Raw genomic sequence first — 17,789 nt, 5'->3', positions numbered from 1 at the left:
AGAGAACTTAGCTCTCAATCCTAATTCCCAAATTCAAAAAGGAAAATTCAAAGAGAGCTCTCTACTACTGCTCTCTATTGGAGCCAGCCTCCTTACCAAAATGAAAATGATGCCTTATATACGCTTTACAAAAATAGAAATGAAAATGAAATTGAAATTGAAAATAAATTACAATTAAATGAAATTCCTAATCTAGCTTGTTCTTGTGCCTTTGAGTGATGATGTGGCCTTTGCAAACTGGTGAAGAATTGAATCCAAAATTGATTTCTGATTGAAATTGGGCTAAAGAGCCACCTCTAGTGGAGCGTTCAGTTAACTAATCCAACTGAGCGCTCCCTTTGCTTTTGGCCTTCAAAAATTTTGTTGCGTCCAAGCTTCTTGTGCGTGCCTTCATAGCGCTAAGTTAACAAAGTTTTGTTAACTCAGCGCCCTTGGTGCCTTGAGGTTCCCAGCTTCGAATCCTTGCTGAGGCCACTTTGGGGTTAAAGTAGTGGCGCTTTCTCTTGGTTCCTCATGTGCAAGGTTCGATCCTTGATGACTTCACTAGTAAATATTGTGCCTTGCATTTTCTCTTGCCAAGCCACGATAAAGTTAAAAGATTTAAACGGAGCGCTCCTTTGATGAATGCTTTGTTGAGGCGCTCCGTTAATTTAATGAACGTAGCACCCTTGCATGAACGCTGCTCCTTGCTTGAGCTCTCATTCCATCCATTAAATAATGATGCCAATGCATGCATGGTTCATGATGATATAATTAAATTAAATGCATGCTTTACTTTAACGCCTTGGCATTGATTAAAGAATGCATTCATTTTCAATTAGCACTAATAATTAAATACTTTATGCATGCATGGCCGTGGCATTCATTTAATGAATTAAGCCAATGATACTAGTATGACTAAGCCAATGATACATGCACGGCTTTCATGACATTACCAATACCACATGCTTTCATTTACTGAACATAAGCCAATGAATATATAATGCCAATTTTACTTAGTAATGCGTAAAGCTTGATTGGCAAAATGCATGCATGCAAAAGCGTGGCCTAAGGCTCCAAGGCGTGCTCAACTTCAAAGTGTGCCCAAAATCCTTCTTTTCTTCTTTTTAGTTTATTTTGTATTTTTTTTTTTACTTCTTTTTCCACTTATTTCCTACAAAATTTATAAAATCAAAAGATTAAGAAAATATACCATTTAAGCACAAAAGAATGCAATATTTAAGCACTAATTATCAATTTCTTGTATGAAAAAGCATAGAAAAACATGACATGATGGCATGTCATCATGCGGTACCTCATATCCGTAATTATGTAGTACATGGTAGACCTTTTCAGTACCTTATTAGTACTCCTTACTTTGATCCAGACGCACCCTACAATTTCCCTCTCTCTTGGTTACATCCTAGCGGACCTGGGATACCTCATCCAGAGGAGCAAATACCACTTTCACCTGATTATCCTCCTCCACCTGAGCCCCCTTTGCCTCATAAGCTTATACCTGCACAGCCTATACATGAGGCACCTCCTGCACCTTTTGTCCTTGATGAGTGGGGTGTTTCTATGTTGCCACCCGAGCTTGATCCCTTACCCGAGCCGATCGAGCCACCCGCTTTTGATGAGCAGCAGGGGCATGAGTATGATCAGATCATGGAAGAGCTATCCCCATCTCCTGACTGCATTTTGTTTGGTAGCCATCATTTTATGGTTCTTGTGGCCAAGAGTAGTTCCTCCGCTATCGCTCCGGCAGTTGAAGAGGACGAAGAAGAAGAAGATCCAGAGGAAGATCCCGACATTGTAGTTATCTTTTCCGACAATGATGAGCCAAGTGAGGCACCAGCAGGTGGGCATCACCACTCGCACGGTGGTCTTCCGTGAGGTGCTTTTAGATCAGGGTTGAGGAGACATTTTTTGAGACGTCTAGTCTAACTCCGGTACCTTAGAGTTTCTCCCTCAGTTTTGTTGGCATGCTTAGAGGGAATAGGCATATCATAGAGTTAGGCTTGCCTGGGTGCTAGCTTAGGGGGTTTTTGGATAGGACAGGACTTGGGACGTCTTATGTACATATATATATACATTATATGAGTCACTAACTGAGGGGTACTGTATCTTAGTTCTATACTTGTCAAACTGTGCCACTTTTGTATCATGATGTAAATTATAGTATGTTATTTTTCATATACTGCTATCTTCTGTTTTATGTATGTGAACGTTTACTACTCTTTGACATACTTGCGTATTTGGGATTTTTTTTTTAAATTGCTCAAAAACTCGCAAAGTGTTAACTGCAAACATAATTATATTTATTAATTAGTATTACATAGAGTTAAAACAAGTTAGTAACATTCAGTTTCTAATATGATCTAGACATGCTAAGAGTTGGGTCGTTACAATTTGGTATCAGAGCGGTCCTTCCTGTTAGAGCCTGGGGAATGGACTGAATCATGCTTCATCGCATGCTTTCTTGTGTGTCTTTGTGCTTTCATTCTGATAATGTTGTTCACGCTCAACTTGAGGTATTAAGATTAATCACCTTCGTATTGATTGTTTGCTGTGAACAGAATCAGGATGCCTCCACGGAGACATAACGATTGGGAAGGGACTACTACTAACAATCCACCGTGAAACGATGATAATTTGTTTGCTACGATTCATGCTATGGCCAAGGCTGTGCGTGAAACGGCGACTACTACTACACGAGCAGTTAACCGTTTGAGGGAAATGGTGAGAATGGTGAAAATGGTGAAGGAGATATGATGAACCATGATAGGCCTATGACATTAGCTACTTTCTTGAAAGTTAATCCACCAAAGTTCAAAGGTACGATTGTAGGGGCTGAAGCTGATAACTGGTTCCACGGCATAGAAAGGTCCTTGAAGGCACAACATATTTTGGAAGATCAATATGTAGAGTTTGCTACTTATATGTTGGAAGGAGATGCTCAGCACTGGTGGCAGGGCATTCAACGTTTACTGCAACAAGATGAGGGTAATATTTTGTTGCTGGACTTGTTCACAAATTAAAAATAAATTAATTTTAAAAATTTATAATTTTTAAATTTTATGTTGATCTTTTATTGTTGAAATTTTTTATTTTTCTACTGTTAGAATAAAAATTTTTATCTTTTTAGATTAAAAATTTGAAAAATAATCTCGATGAAGGGGGAAGGGAAGCCGCCGTCCCGCCGCCGCAGTCTCGCCTCTCTCCTGTCCAGATCAACCGCGACCCTCTCCCGTCATTCTCTTATTCCCTGTCTCGGATCTCCTCGAACCAGAGCTCACCGCCGCCGTTCATGCATGCTCCTCTGTTGATTTAAATTTCTTATTTGACTTTGTGTTTCTCTGTTGATTTGGCTTTGTACTTGAATTTGTTAATTTGTTACTTGAATTTCTATTTCTCTGTTTCTTTGTTTCTGTTTGGGGGTGGGGGGAAGGTTTCCTAGGGTTTTCTAGGGCTTTTAAATTATAAAAGTAAATTTTTTTTATTCAAACTAGAAAAAAATTAAAATCTAGCTATATCTAGTAAAAAACAAATTTGTAAATTTATTTTTTTTTATTTTTAATCTATAAAAATTTTTATTCTAACAGTAGAAAAATAAAAAATTCTAACAATAAACAAAAAAAATTGAAAATTTTTAAAATCATTTATTCTTAATTTGTGAGCAAGTCTTGTGAAAAAAAAAAGTTTTTTAGGGCTTTTATAATTTTCTAGGGTTTTTTATGATTTTCTAGCATTTTTAGGATTTTTTAGGATTTTTAAGGTTTTTTGGGTTTAGTTTTTTAGATTTTTCTAGGATTTTCAAGATTTTCTAGACTTTCTATTCTTTTTTTGGGTTTTCTAGGGTTTATAGAATTTTTTAGGATTTTCTAGGATCTTTATAGTTTTTCTAGAGTTTTTCAGAATTTTCTAGGGTTTTTTAGGTTTTTTAGGATTATCTAGAATTTTTTAGGATTTTTAATGGTTTTCTAGGATTTTTAAGGTTTTCTAAGGTTTTTAGGATTTACTAGGATTTTTTTGGGTTTTCTAGAGTTTATTAGTGTTTTCTATGATTTTTTTTAGGGTTTTTAGAGTTTTCTAGGGTTTTCTAGGTTTTTTAGGATTTTCTAGAGTTTTTTAGGGTTTTTAGGTTTTTAGGATTTTCTAAGATTTTTAGTTTTTAGGGTTTTCTTGGGTAGCTTTTTTAAAGTTTTTTGTATTATTTTCGGTTTCCTAGAGTTTTTTAGAGTTTTTCTAGGGTTTTTTTACGGATTTTGTAGGGTTTTTAGGACTTTTTAGGATTTTCTAGGGTTTTTCCAGAGTTTTTTGGGTTTTCTAGGGTTTTTAGGGTTTTTTTAGGATTTTCTAGGATAAATTATTAGAGTTTTTAAAGTTTTCTAGGGTTTTTTATGATTTCCTAGGGTTTTCTAGGGCTTTTAAATTATAAAAGTAAATTTTTTTTATTCAAACTAGAAAAAAATTAAAATCTAGCTATATCTAGTAAAAAACAAATTTGTAAATTTATTTTTTTTTATTTTTAATCTATAAAAATTTTTATTCTAACAGTAGAAAAATAAAAAATTCTAACAATTGAATAAACAAAAAAAATTGAAAATTTTTAAAATCATTTATTCTTAATTTGTGAACAAGTCTTGTGAAAAAAAAAAGTTTTCTAGGACTTTTATAATTTTCTAGGGTTTTTTATGATTTTCTAGCATTTTTAGGATTTTTTAGGATTTTTAAGGTTTTTTAGGATTTACTAGGATTTTTTTGGGTTTAGTTTTTTAGATTTTTCTAGGATTTTCAGGATTTTCTAGACTTTCTAGTCTTTTTTTGGGTTTTCTAGGGTTTATAGAATTTTTTAGGATTTTCTAGGATCTTTATAGATTTTCTAGAATTTTTTAGAATTTTCTAGGATTTTTAAGGTTTTCTAAGGTTTTTAGGATTTATTAGGATTTTTTTGGGTTTTCTAGAGTTTATTAGTGTTTTCTAGGATTTTTTTTAGGATTTTTAGAGTTTTCTAGGGTTTTCTAGATTTTTTAGGATTTTCTAGAGGTTTTTAGGTTATTAGGATTTTCTAGGATTTTTAGTTTTTAAGGTTTTCTTGGGTTTTTATTAGAGCTTTTTAAAGTTTTTCGAATTATTTTCGATTTCCTAGAGTTTTTTAGAGTTTTTCTAGGGTTTTTTAACGATTTTGTAGGGTTTTTAGGACTTTTTAGGATTTTCTAGGGTTTTTCCAGAGTTTTTGGGTTTTCTAGGGGTTTTTAGGGTCTTCTATGGTTTTTAGGGGTTTTTTAGGATTTAATAGGAGAGTTTTTTAGAGTTTCTAGAGTTTTTAGGATATTTTAAAATTTTCTAGGATAAATTATTATTAGAGTTTTTAAAGTTTTCTAGGGTTTTTTATGATTTCTTAGGGTTTTCTAGGGCTTTTAGGATTTTTTAGGATTTTCTAAGACTTTTTTGGGTTTTATAGAGTTTTTCAAGGTTTTTATTCTAGGTTTTTTTAGGATTTTTAGGGTTAATAGGGTTTTTTAAGATTTTCTAAGATTTTCTAGGGTTTTCTAGGGTCTTAGGGTTTTTTAGGATTTACTAAGATTTTTTTGGATTTTCTTGAGTTTTTTTTAGGATTTTCTAGAGTTGTCTAGAGTTTTTAAAAGTTTTCAAGGATTTTTTAGGATTTTCTAGTTTTTTAGGATTTTTTAGTGTTTTCTAGATTTTTTAGAGTTTTTTATGGTATTCTAGAGTTTTTTAGAATTTTTAGGATTTTCTAGGATTTTTTAGAGTTTTCTAGAATTTTTAAGGGTTTCTAGAATTTTTTAGAGTTTTTTAGGATTTTTTAGGGCATTCTAGAGTATGTTAGAGTTTTTTTAGGGTTTTTCTCGGATTTTTAGAGTTTTTTAGGGATTTTTTCTTTTTTAGAATCTTCTAGGTTTTTCAGGATTTTTAGGGCTTTTAGGAATTTCTAGAGTTTTTTAAAGTTTCCTTGAGTTTTTATGATTTTCTAGGAATTTTTAGGGTTTTGAAGGATTTTTTTAGGGTTAAGGGTTTTTTAAAGTTTTCTTGAATTTTTTAGAATCTTCTAGGATTTTTTGGGTTTTCTAGAGTTTTTTAGGGTTTTAAGGGTTTTTTTCGGGATTTCTAGGGTTATCTAGAGTTTTTTAAAGTTTTCTCGAATTTTTATGATTTTCTAGGGTTTTTTTGAGTTTTCTAGAATTTTTCTAGGATTTTTTAGGGTTTTTTAGAATTTACTAGAATTATTTTTTGTTTTTTAGGATTAGTTCTTTTTTGGGTTTTTTAGAGTTTTTTATGTTTTCTAGGGTTGTCTAGAGTTTTTTCAAGTTTTCTCGGATTATGGTTTTCTAGGGATTTTAGGGATTTCTAGCATTTTTAGAGTTTTCTAGTGTTTTTAGAGTTTTTTACGATTTACTAGGATTTTTTTATTTTCTAGAGCTTTTTAAAGTTTTCTAGGGTTTTTATTGTTTTTAGGGTTTTCTAGCATTTTTAGGCTTTTTGAGGATTTTCTAGGATTTTTTTGGATTTTCTAGAGAGTTTTCTAAGATTTTTAGGGTTTTCTTGGGTTAAAATTTTAGGGTTTTTTAGGATTTTCTAGGGTATTCTAGAGTTTTTTAAATTTTCTCGGGTTTTTATGATTTTCTAGGGATTTTTATGGCTTTCTAGGATTTTTTATGGTTTTCTAGGGTATTTTTAGGGTTTTTAGGATTTTTATGATTTTTCAGGGTTTTCTAGAGTTATTTAGAGTTTTCTAGGATTTTTTTTTTGTTTTCTAGAGTTTTTTAGAAAGAAAGGGAACCCCATGCCTCTTTAGGATTTTAAGTGCGAACTAAAACCTCTTTTGAATTCTTATTCTGACTCCAAAGTCCGGATATTTGTTTTTAAGTATTTTTAGGATTTTAAGATTTTTTCTAGGGTTTTCTAGGTTTTTTAGGGTTTTCTTGGATTTTTAGGGTTGTTTAGGATTGCTAGAATATTTTTTAGTTTTCTAGACTTTTTAAGGGTTTCCTAGGTATTTCAGGATTTTTTTAAGATTTTTTATGATTTACTAGGATTTTTTTGAATTTTCTAGAGTTTTTTAAGGATTTTTAGAATTTTTTAGGGTTAGGATTTTCCCTGATTTTTTTAAGAGTTTTTAGGGTTGTTTAGGATTTTCTAGGATTTTTAGGAATTCTAGAGTTTTTTAAAGTTTTCTCGGGTTTTTATGGTTTTCTTGGGTTTTTTATGGTTTTCGAGAGGGTTTTTTAGGATTACTAGGATTTTTTTTTCTGGAGTTTTTATTTTTGTTTTCCATGGTTTTTAGGATTTTTTAGGACTTTTTAGGATTTTTAGGGTTTTCTAGGATTTCTAGAGTTTTTTAAAGTTTTCTCGGAGTTTTTAAGATTTACTAGGAATTTTATGGGTTTTCTAAGGGTTTTTTTAAGTTTTCTAGGATTTTTAGGTTTTTTACAGTTTTCTAGATTTTTAGGATTTTCTAGGATTTTTCAAAATTTTTAGGGTTTTAGTGTTTTCTATGGATTTCTAGAGATTTTTAAAGTTTTCTCAGATTTTTATGGATTTCTAGAGTTATTTAGGGTTTTCTAGGATTTTTGGGGTTTTTTTTAGATTTTCTAGAGTTTTTTAGAGTTTTCTAGGGTTTTTTAGGGTTTTAAGGGTTTTTTCAGGATTTCTAGGATTTTAGGAGAATTTTTTAGGGTTTTTCTAGAGTTTTTTAAAGTTTTCTCGAGTTTTTATGATTTTCTAAGGTTTTTTTCTAGGGTTTTCTAGGATTTTCTAGGGTTTTTTATGGTTTTCTGAGATTTTTGGGGTTTTTTAGGATTTACTAGAATTTTTTTTGTTTTCTAGAGTTTTTTTGAGTTTTCTAGGATTCTTTAGGGGTTTTAGAATTTTTTTAGAGCTTTCTAGGATTTTTTAGGGTTTTTTCGGGATTTCTAGGGTTTTAGGAGGATTTTTATGGTTTTCTAGGGTTTGTCTAGAGTTTTTCGAGTTTTCTAGAATTTTTTAGACTTTTCTAGGGTTTTTTAGGGTATTTAAGGATTTTCTAGGATTTTTTTGGATTTTCTAGAGAGTTTTCTAGGGTTTTTACGGTTTTCTTGGGTTAAAATTTTAGGGTTTTTTAGCGTTTTTTAGAATTTTTAGGATTTTTTATGACTTTCTAGTATTTTTATGGTTTTCTAGGGTATTTTTCTGGTTTTTTAGGATTTACTAGAATTTTTTTGGATTTTCTAGGATTTTTTAGGGTATTTTTATGACTTATTTAGAATTTCCTAGGATTTTTTAGGGTTTTCTAGGATTTTTGGGTTTTCTGGAGTTTTTTAGGTTTTTCTAGGGTTTCCTAGGATTTTTAGAGTTTTTCAGGGTTTTTAGGAATTCCTAGGGTTTTCTAGACTTTTTAGGATTTTTTAGGGTTTTCTAGAATTTTAAAGATTTTTTTAGGGTTTTCTAGGATTTTTATGGTTTTCTAAGGTATTTTTCTGGTTTTTTAGGATTTACTAGAGTTATTTAGAATTTTCTAGGATTTTTTAGGGTTTTTAGATTTTTCTAGGATTTTTAGTGTTTTCTAGGATTTTTTGTTGGATTTTGTAGAATTTTTTTAGTTTTTCAGGGTTTTTTGGAATTCCTAGGGTTTTCTAGACTTTTTAGGGTTTTTATGGTTTTCCATGATTTTTTAGGGTTTTTTTATATTTTTTTAAAAGTTTTTTCCGATTTTTATGATTTTCTAGGATTTTTATGGTTTTCTAAGAATTTTAGAATATTTTAGTATTTACTAGGATTTTTTTGGGTTTTATAGTATTTTTTGGGTTTTCTAAAGTTTTTTAGAGTTTTCAAAGGTTAGGGAGGGTTTTGTGGAGTTTTTGAAAATTTTCTAGGGTTTTTATGATTTTCTAGATTTTTTAGCATTTTTAGGATTTTTTTTTGTTTTATAGAGTTTTTAAGTATTTTTAGGGGTTTTAGGGTTGTTTAGGATTACTAGGATATTTTTGGGTTTTCTAGAGTTTTTAAGGGTTGTTTAGGATCCGGGGGTTTTTCAGGGTTTTTTTAGGGTTTTTAGGGCTTTCTAGGGTTTTTAGAATTTTTTAGGATTTTTTAGGGTTTTCTAAAGTTTTTTTTAAGTTTTCTCGGGTTTTTAGGGTTTTCTAGGATTTTCTAAGGTTTTTTAGGGTTTTCTATGGTTTTTTAGGGTGTTTACGATTTTTTATGATTTACTAGGATTTTTTTGAATTTTCTAGAGTTTTTAAGGATTTTTTAAAATTTTTTAAATTTTTTAGGATTTTCTAGGATTTTTTAAAGATTTCTCAGGTTTTTATAGATTTTTAGGGTTTTTTAGAGCTTTTTAGAGTTTTCTAGGATTTTTAGGGTTTTTTTAGAGTTTTCTAGGGTTGTTTAGGGTTTTTCGGAATTCTAGAGTTTTTTAAAGTTTTCTCGGGTTTTATGGTTTTCTTGAGTTTTTTATGATTTTTTAGTATTACTATGATTTTTTTGGGTTTTCTAGAGTTTTTTTTTGTTTTCTAGGGTTTTAAGGGTTTTCTAGGATTTTTTAGGGTATTCTATGATTTTTTAGGATTTACTAGGAATTTTTTGGGTATTCTAGGTTTTTTAGGGTTTTCTAGAATTTTTTTTTTTGTTTTCTAGAGTTCTTTAGACTTTTCTAGGATTTTTTAGGTTTTTTAGGATTACTAAGATTTTTTTAAGTTTTCTAGAATTTTTTATGATTTTTCAGAGTTTTTTAGAATTTTTAGGGTTTTAGTGTTTTTCAGAGTTTGTTAGGGTTTTAGTGTTTTCTAGGGATTTCTAGAGATTTTTAAAGTTTTCTCGGATTTTTATGGATTTCTAGAGTTGTTTTTGGATTTGCTAGAGTTTTTTAAGGTTTTTAGGATTTTATATTGTTTTCTAGGATTTTTTAGGATTTTCTAGGATTTTTGTGGGTTTTTATGATTTTTTAAGGATTTTTTTTAATAGTTTCCCAGAATTTTTAGGTTTTCTAGGGCTTTTAGGATTTTTTACGATTTACTAGGATTTTTTAGGATTTACTAGGATTTTTTAGGTTTTTAGGGTTTTCTAGTGTTTTTAAGGATTTTTTACTATTTTTTAGGGTTTTTCAGAGTTTGTTAGGATTTTTTAGGGCTTTCTAGGATTTTTAAGATTTTTAAGGGTTTTCTAGAGTTTTTAAAGTTTTCTCTGATTTTTAGGGTTTTCTAGGGTTTTTTATTGTTTTCTACGGTTTTTTAGGGTTTTAGGGTTTTTTAAGATTTACTAGGATTTTTTTTTGTTTTAGAGTTTTTTTTAGGATTTTTTAGAAGTTTAGGATTTTCTAGGGGTTTTCAGGGTTTTTTAGTGCTTTCTAGGTTTTAAGATTTTTTAGGGTTTTTAAGATTTTGTAGGGTTTTCTAGAGTTTTTTAAAAATTTTTCAGATTTTTAGGGTTTTTTAGGATTTTCTAGGATTTTTTATTGTTTTCTATGGTTTTTTAGGATTTACTAGGATTTTTTTTTTGTTTTCTTGTTTTTTAGGATTTTTACAATTTTTTATGATTTTTTAGGATTTTTAGGGTTTTCTAGGATTTCTAGGGTTTTAGCTTCTAGGGTTTTTTAGGATTTTTTAAAGTTTTCTCGGATTTTTGGATTTCTAGGATTTTTAGGATTTCTAGGTTTTCTAGGGTTTTTTAGGATTTACTAGGATTTTTTTTTGGATTTTCTAGAATTTTTAAGAGTTTTTTAAGATTTTTTTGGGTTTTTTAGAGTTTTTTTAGGATTTTTTGTGTTTTTTTTAGAATTTTTTTAGAGTTTTTTAGGGTTTTCTCGAAAGTTTTTTAGGATTTTTAGGATTTTTAGAGCTTTCTAAGGGTATTTCTAGAGTTTTTTAAAAGTTTTTTCGAATTTTTATGATTTTCTATAATTTTTTAAGGTTTTTAAGATTTTTCAGGTTTTACTAGGAATTTTTTAAGTTTTCATAAATTTTTTAGAGTTTTATAAGATATTTTTAGGTTTTCCAGTATTTTTAGAGTTTTATAAAAAACAAACTTATAAAATATTCACCAAAAAAAAGAAGTCACCAAAAAACTTATAAAATACATACCTTCTTATTGCGCTTCTTCTCTACGCATGATCTTCATCCGACTGGTACATTGCTTTATCACCTTGGGATGAAACCCTGCTGAAAGCTGCTCATTGGGCACGTCCATTTCTGTGGGTCCATTCCTGAGAGATGACTTCTCTGGAGAAATTTGCTTTTTGTTCAGAGTTTGCAATGAGTTGTTGGCATGCAACTCCTTACCAATCAAAGGTTGCTCCACAGATCTGGTTGCTTCCGATTTTACCTTTCCTTGAAAAGTTGAAAGATACAAGAGTAAATAGGTGCACCTCCACAGAGCAGCAAATATAGCATTGATACGTGGAGTTATGTTGTTTCAGATCTCCTTTCATTCCTGGTGATTGCAGCATCTACTGTTTGCATAACTTCCCTCTGCTTCTTCATCATATAGACTTTCAGCATGAATTTTTTCAACTTCTGAGCCTAAACTAGGCAAATTCTCTAGACCTTCGTTAAGGTTTTTCAATATTGAACCTGGCACCATCTCCTAGTGAAAGAGGAAAGAAAAACCCGAAGAAGTGAGCATCCTCTTCTTGTGCATGCATTGCTTCTGAAATTTCTACTTCAGAACTGCAAAGACTGCTCTGGTTGTGGAGCATCTGAATTTCCCAATTCTTGCTGAATTTGTTCTTCATATAATCATAATGCTCTTCTGAAATATCTTCACCTTATCATCCTCATCATCAGCATCAATCTCTGAGATGACTTCACTTTCTTGAATGTGAAGTACTGTTGATTGGATTTCAGCATCAACAACGGTCAAGTTGTATTGCAACTGGGCTCAGATATTGATGTTAAGGACTTAATAAACCGGATATGGAGATTCTGATCAAAGCTCAGATATCAAAAATCGAAATTATGCTTTTTTGCAAACTGGGTGAATTGATCAAAGTTGGCCCTTGCAAAATCTAAGTTCAGACGCTTCATAAGCCTCATACATGTCAAACACTGTATGATGAACCACCGGAGAATTGACGACTGAGATGGAGAGAACAGCAAATGAGAGGAGAATAATCAGACCAAAAAGCCAATGATTTCATAGAGAAGCGGCGCTTAGGCTTGGCTTCAATGGTTCCCTCAGCAGGACTTCTTGGTTCATCAGAACTTTGGCTTTCTTCCTCCATAACTGCCTCATCCGAAGAGACCTCCTCTGCTTCCAGATATGATACTCTCACTGCAGAGTTCCGTCCTTGGTCTAGGTTTGTAATGAAGAAATAGTTTGTTTTAGGATCGTAAGGTGGCATCAAGAGGAGCTAAGATGGTTCTGGAGATCGAGGGAAAACAGTTTCAAATGAAGGTTCTGTCTCAATTTTATCATCCTCTAGAACCAAAGGAACATTCAGATCATGTTCAGCCTCAAATGACACATCAGTGTCATTATTTGGAACCAAAGGAACACTGATATCATGGACAGTTTCACTTTCATCACTCAAATCTTCCTCAGATGTCAAACTAGAGCGGCTACTATGTGATTCCTCAAAATTTGGAACCCCATCAAAGGTGGTCTGATTGCAAGCCACCACATTCCAAGGGTTACCTTGCGAACGTACATTTGGCCTCTGAAGATGGAACAGAATCCGGAACTGGCCCATTCCTCTCAATCAGCACTCTTTTTCCTCGGAGATTCAATGCAGGAAGCAGAGATGGTCGGAGACATGAAATTCTTTGAGCCCTTCAAGCAAGCAGCTGGTGATCGAACCTTCCCGGGCTTCAATGTCTGATCTTTCCCATTTTTTCTTTGTCATCAACGTACCGCAAAGACCCCCCACTTTCTCTGCCCGCAACACTGTTTCCTTACCTGAAAATCTACAGGATACCAAAAGTCCAAAACCACAAATTGAAAATTAAGTAGTGAATCGGAAACCTTAAACTATTTTGACTTTTGAGAAAGCTAAAAATCTTTTTGAACATAAATCTAAGCACATTTCAAACAACCAGTAATAAGTAAATAGGAGGGGAAGAAAATAAAGAGGAAAGGAAAAAAAGGAAAGGAACCTGAAGGACTGTTGGCGGGAGTGTCGGGGAAAACGGATCTAGAACTAGTAGGGTTTGCGACTAGGGAGGGCTTAGAGAATGGGTTTCCGGTAAAACTCTTCCTAGGGCTGGCTAGGGTTTGAATTTGATGCCACTGATGGCAAGGACTTGTTAGAAGGCATCCACGAATTGAGTAGGAACAGAATGATAGTGACGAAGAAGAAAGAGGAGGAGGAAGATTTGAGAAATTCTCAACTGGGATATAATTGGGTACGTCTATATTTTCCAAACGAGAATTTAAATTTGAGTCTGGGAATTTAAACGGTCAACAAATCTGAACGGTTGGAATAAGCTAGCCGTTGGAGGAATAGAGGATAGAAGCTAGCCGTTGGAGCAATTCCTTCCAAAATAATAATAATAATAACAATAATAATAAAAAAGTATGTTTTTTATTTCTGAAGTTTGTCAAAAATTTTTAAAATATTTTTAATTTTTATTTTGTTTCAAGTCCTTGAAATTTTCTATTTGTATTAAATATAATATACTATATTGACAGTTAAATTTTCAAAAATTTTTAAAAATTTAGGACCAATTCAGCAATAATGCATGACACTTATGTCTGATTTGCTTGTATAGAAAGTTATTCTTGTGAAATTATTACTAAATTCATCCTAATTTTTTTTAAAAAATTAGCTACCAGAAATATATTTGATGCAAATAAAAAAATTTTGGGACAAAATTAACAAAATAAAACTTAGGAGTATTTTTTAGATTTTTAACAAATTTTTAAGAACAAAATTATACCCTTAATAATAATATAATTTTTTATTTGAAAACCATTAGATGATTTGACATGTTTAACTAAATTATTATCTTAACGACTCTTAACTCAATTTTATAGACAACATGTTAATTGATTCATTCCCTCTTTTATAATATGCATGCAATATCTCATAATACTCCATAGTTTGCACCTATTACAAATTATTTGGTATCCCATATCTTTCCTCCAAAATTTTCAAAACATTAAAAAGATAAGTTGAAGAGTGATTTCAAATATTATATTTAGGATAATCTTACTGTGCAGATGTGGAGACCAAATAATTCAAAAGTGTCCGTGAAAAACTAAATTCCAATTCATTCTTCAATTTCGCCACTCATTTGAAATTGGAAGCCACTTTGACTTCAAAGAACTACTAGGAAGATATATTAGATTGTAAATTTTGGTGGCCCAGATGCAAACTATTTTTGTTAATCTTGCATCAATGTCAAAAATTTGAAAATACATTCCAAAGTGATAAAATGTCCCAACAACCTATGTTGGTTCGTGAAATCTTTGATGTTTGGGATATTGATTTCATGGAACTAATTTCAATCCACAATGAATTGTAGTCTGGAGAAGCGTCCTCAGTGGCGGACCGGGCCCAAGTCCCATGGAAGGGGGCGCCAGAGAGGGTGAGAGCCCCGTTGTGCCCGGATCCTGTCGCACCACGAGGCGCTGTCTGCGAGTCGGGTTGTTTGGGAATGCAGCCCTAATCGGGCAGTAAATTCCGTCCAAGGCTAAATACTGGCATGAGACCGATAGCGAACAAGTACCGCGAGGGAAAGATGAAAAGGACTTTGAAAAGAGAGTCAAAGAGTGCTTGTAATTGTCGGGAGGGAAGCGGATGGGGCCGGCGATGCGCCCCGGTCGGATGTGGAACGGCGACGCTGGTCCGCCAATCGACTCGGGGCGTCGACCGACGCGGATTGCGACGGTGGCCCAAGCCCGGGCCGTCGATAGGCCCGCGGATACGTCATCGTTGCGATTGTGGAAGGCAGCGCGCGCCCGTTGGCGTGCTTCGGCACCTGCGCGCTCCGGGCGTCGGCCTGTGGGCTCCCCATTCGGCCCGTCTTGAAACACGGACCAAGGAGTCTGACATGTGTGCGAGTCAACGGGTGAATAAACCCGCAGGGCGCAAGGAAGATAATTGGCGGGATCCCCCCGGGGTTGCACCGCCGACCGACCCTGATCTTCTGTGAAGGGTTCGAGTGAGAGCATGCCTGTCGGGACCCGAAAGATGGTGAACTATGCCTGAGCGGGGCGAAGCCAGAGGAAACTCTGGTGGAGGCCCGCAGCGATACTGACGTGCAAATCGTTCGTCTGACTTGGGTATAGGGGCGAAAGACTAATCGAACCGTCTCCTCACGGAAAAGGACGTCTACCCGTGACACTTTGGTAATGGCTCGGCAGCCTATTATAGGGGGAGGGGTGTCGTGCTGCTGAAACTCGAGTTGCCCAAAGGCTTCCTGGGCGCAATGCCAGCAAGATGCACGTTGCCTTGCCATCCCCTAGGCACACTAGCAAGCACGTTGTGGTTGTGGTGTGCTGCCGGGCTCCCCCGCCCCCAACAGAGGCACCCGCCGTTGCAACGATGGCTGGAAGCGTTGCAACGGAGGAGCCAAATTTTCATATCTCAGAATTGGCTCGTGCATTTTTCGTGAAATTTTGAGCGAACCTTGGTAATATTATGTAAAGGCTGCACAAAAAAATCCAGGTAAAAAATCGCAAGTTTGCTTCGTTTTTCATTTTTTTGAATTTCCGGCTTTCCGGGCGGTAAAAAAATCGTCAAAAAAAATCCACACGGTGTAAATTCACCAAATTTGGAGGATGGAAAGATCTTATTTTTCTAGAGGTTGTTGCAAAAAACGGCGTCAAAATTTGACCTCTAGAGCACTTTCCTTGAGTATGTCTCCTCACGGAAAAGGATGTCTACCCGTGGCACTTTGGTAATGGCTCGGCAGCCTATTATAGGGGGGAGGGGTGTCGTGCTGCTGAAACTCGAGTTGCCCAAAGGCTTGCTGGGCGCAATGCCAGCAAGATGCACATTGCCTTGCCATCCCCTAGGCACACTAGCAAGCACGTTGTGGTTGTGGTGTCCCGCCGGGGTCCCCCGCCCCGGGTCCAAGGTCGAGCACGGGCGTCTGGCTGCAGCGAGCCACGATCACCGAAGGACCAACAAGAAGGAAAACACGTCCGTGCACGGCCCACCTAGGCACCACCTAGGGAGCATGGCGTGGTGGAGTTGTGCCTTGGGCACACGCTTGGGGCAACACCTTGTGCTCGGTCCAGGACTAGGGGGATCATCCCAAGTCCGAGCACGACGTGGGAACGGCGGGCGGCCTGTGCGCCCCCGCGAGGGACAACGCGGCTTGCGCAGCCCAACGCTTGGCCAGGCCTAGTGTGGCGCACGACGCGGATGATGGATATGCGTGCGGCAGCGGGTGTCGTGGGCAAGGGGCAACGCGACGTGCTAGTCCCAGCACTTTGAGGGGGCACGTTGCGGAAGACGGTTACCTGTTCGTGTCCACTCCCGAGGGGCAACGTGTCGTGCTCGCCCTACGTCTAGGGTCGACGTACGACGGTGCCCGATGCGGTGTGGGTTGGGCGTGTTGCTTAAGACGGTGCGACTGCTCGGCTATCGCCCGAAGCACCTCACGCATCTGGCTGTCCCTTGAATGTTCTTCGTCGCTTCCCCCGAACCCTGCCCAGCGGCGCTGACTCGGCTACCTCGTGCGCTTCCGCTTGCCTGCACGCGCCTAGGCGTGCGGGGCGCGGTTCGTCCGGGCGTACTGTGTTTGCGGACCGTGGTGGCGGATGAGCGGTGTGTGGGTTATGCGTGTGGCTTGATCTAGACGGTGCAGCTGTTCGGTTATTGTCCGAAGCGCCTGACGCTTCGGGCTGTCCCTCGAGTCTCCTTCGTCCCTTCCTTTGAAACCTACCCAGCAGCGTTGGCTCGGCCCTCCCGTATGCTTCCGCTTGCCTGCATGCGCCTAGGCGTGCGGGGCGCGGTTCGTCCGAGCGTGCTGTGTTTGCGGACCGTGGTGGTGGATGAGCGGTGTGTGGGTTGTGCGTGTGGCTTTATCTAGACGGTGCAGCTGTTCGGTTATCGTCCGAAGCACCTTAAGCTTCGGGCTGTCCCTCGAGTCTCTTTTGTCTCTTCCTTTGAAACCTGCCCAGCGGCGTTGGCTCGGCCCTCCCGTATGCTTCCGCTTTCCTGCACGCGTCTTGGCGTGCGGGGCGCGGTTTGATGGTATTTTTGTGGGAAAACGAATTTTCCAAAACACCTAAAACTAACCGGCAAGTGTACCGGGTCGTATCAAGTAGTAAAACTCACTTAGAGTGAGGTCGATCCCACAGGGATTGATGGATCAAGCAACTTTAGTGGGTGATTAGTTTAGTCAAGCTAACATTGAGTGAATTGTGTGAATTTGTAGCCAACAGAATGTAAATGACAAGGAATTTAAAATTGCAAAAAGTAAATTGGACAGAAACTTAAAGAGCAAGAAAGGTAAATTGACAGAATCTTAAATAGCAAGAAATGTAAATTGCAAGAATCTTAAATGACAAGAAATGTAAATTGCATAAATTGTAAAGGGAGTTGGGTGCAGAATATTTAAAGAGAGCAACAGATCAAATTCAAAACAATTACAGTAAAGGTAAATGTGCAGGAAAGTAAATTGAGAGTTGCAGCAAATCTAAACAGAAAGGAAAATTTTAGTGAAGGATCAAAACAGAAAAGCAGTGCTTAATTTGCAGCAATTTAAAAGAAGGTTGAAGATCTCAGGAGTGGAAGAGACTAGAAAACAAGTCTAGATCTCAAATCCTTCCTTGATCCAACAAGAAAACAATATTACAGAAGAAAAAGAAGATGAAAGCAATAAAGGAAACTCAGATTTTATGCAGAAGAGGAACAAAGA

General features: G+C 35.7%; 2 long non-coding RNA genes across 2 annotated transcripts; both read right to left on the bottom strand.

The window, feature by feature from the left end:
- Positions 1,053-17,113, bottom strand: LOC110271974. Its single transcript, XR_002362874.1, has 3 exons — positions 17,042-17,113; positions 16,493-16,807; positions 1,053-1,065 (listed from the first exon to the last, which is right to left on the bottom strand). It is a non-coding gene; the product is annotated as an uncharacterized LOC110271974 (long non-coding RNA).
- LOC107643608 lies at positions 11,221-13,426 on the bottom strand. Its single transcript, XR_002362875.1, has 2 exons — positions 13,071-13,426; positions 11,221-12,881 (listed from the first exon to the last, which is right to left on the bottom strand). It is a non-coding gene; the product is annotated as an uncharacterized LOC107643608 (long non-coding RNA).

This window comes from Arachis ipaensis, chromosome B05, assembly GCF_000816755.2.
Source record: "Arachis ipaensis cultivar K30076 chromosome B05, Araip1.1, whole genome shotgun sequence".
Lineage (NCBI taxonomy): Eukaryota > Viridiplantae > Streptophyta > Magnoliopsida > Fabales > Fabaceae > Arachis > Arachis ipaensis.
Note: the sequence above shows the minus strand (reverse complement) of the source record. Positions and strands in the feature narration are given on the sequence as shown.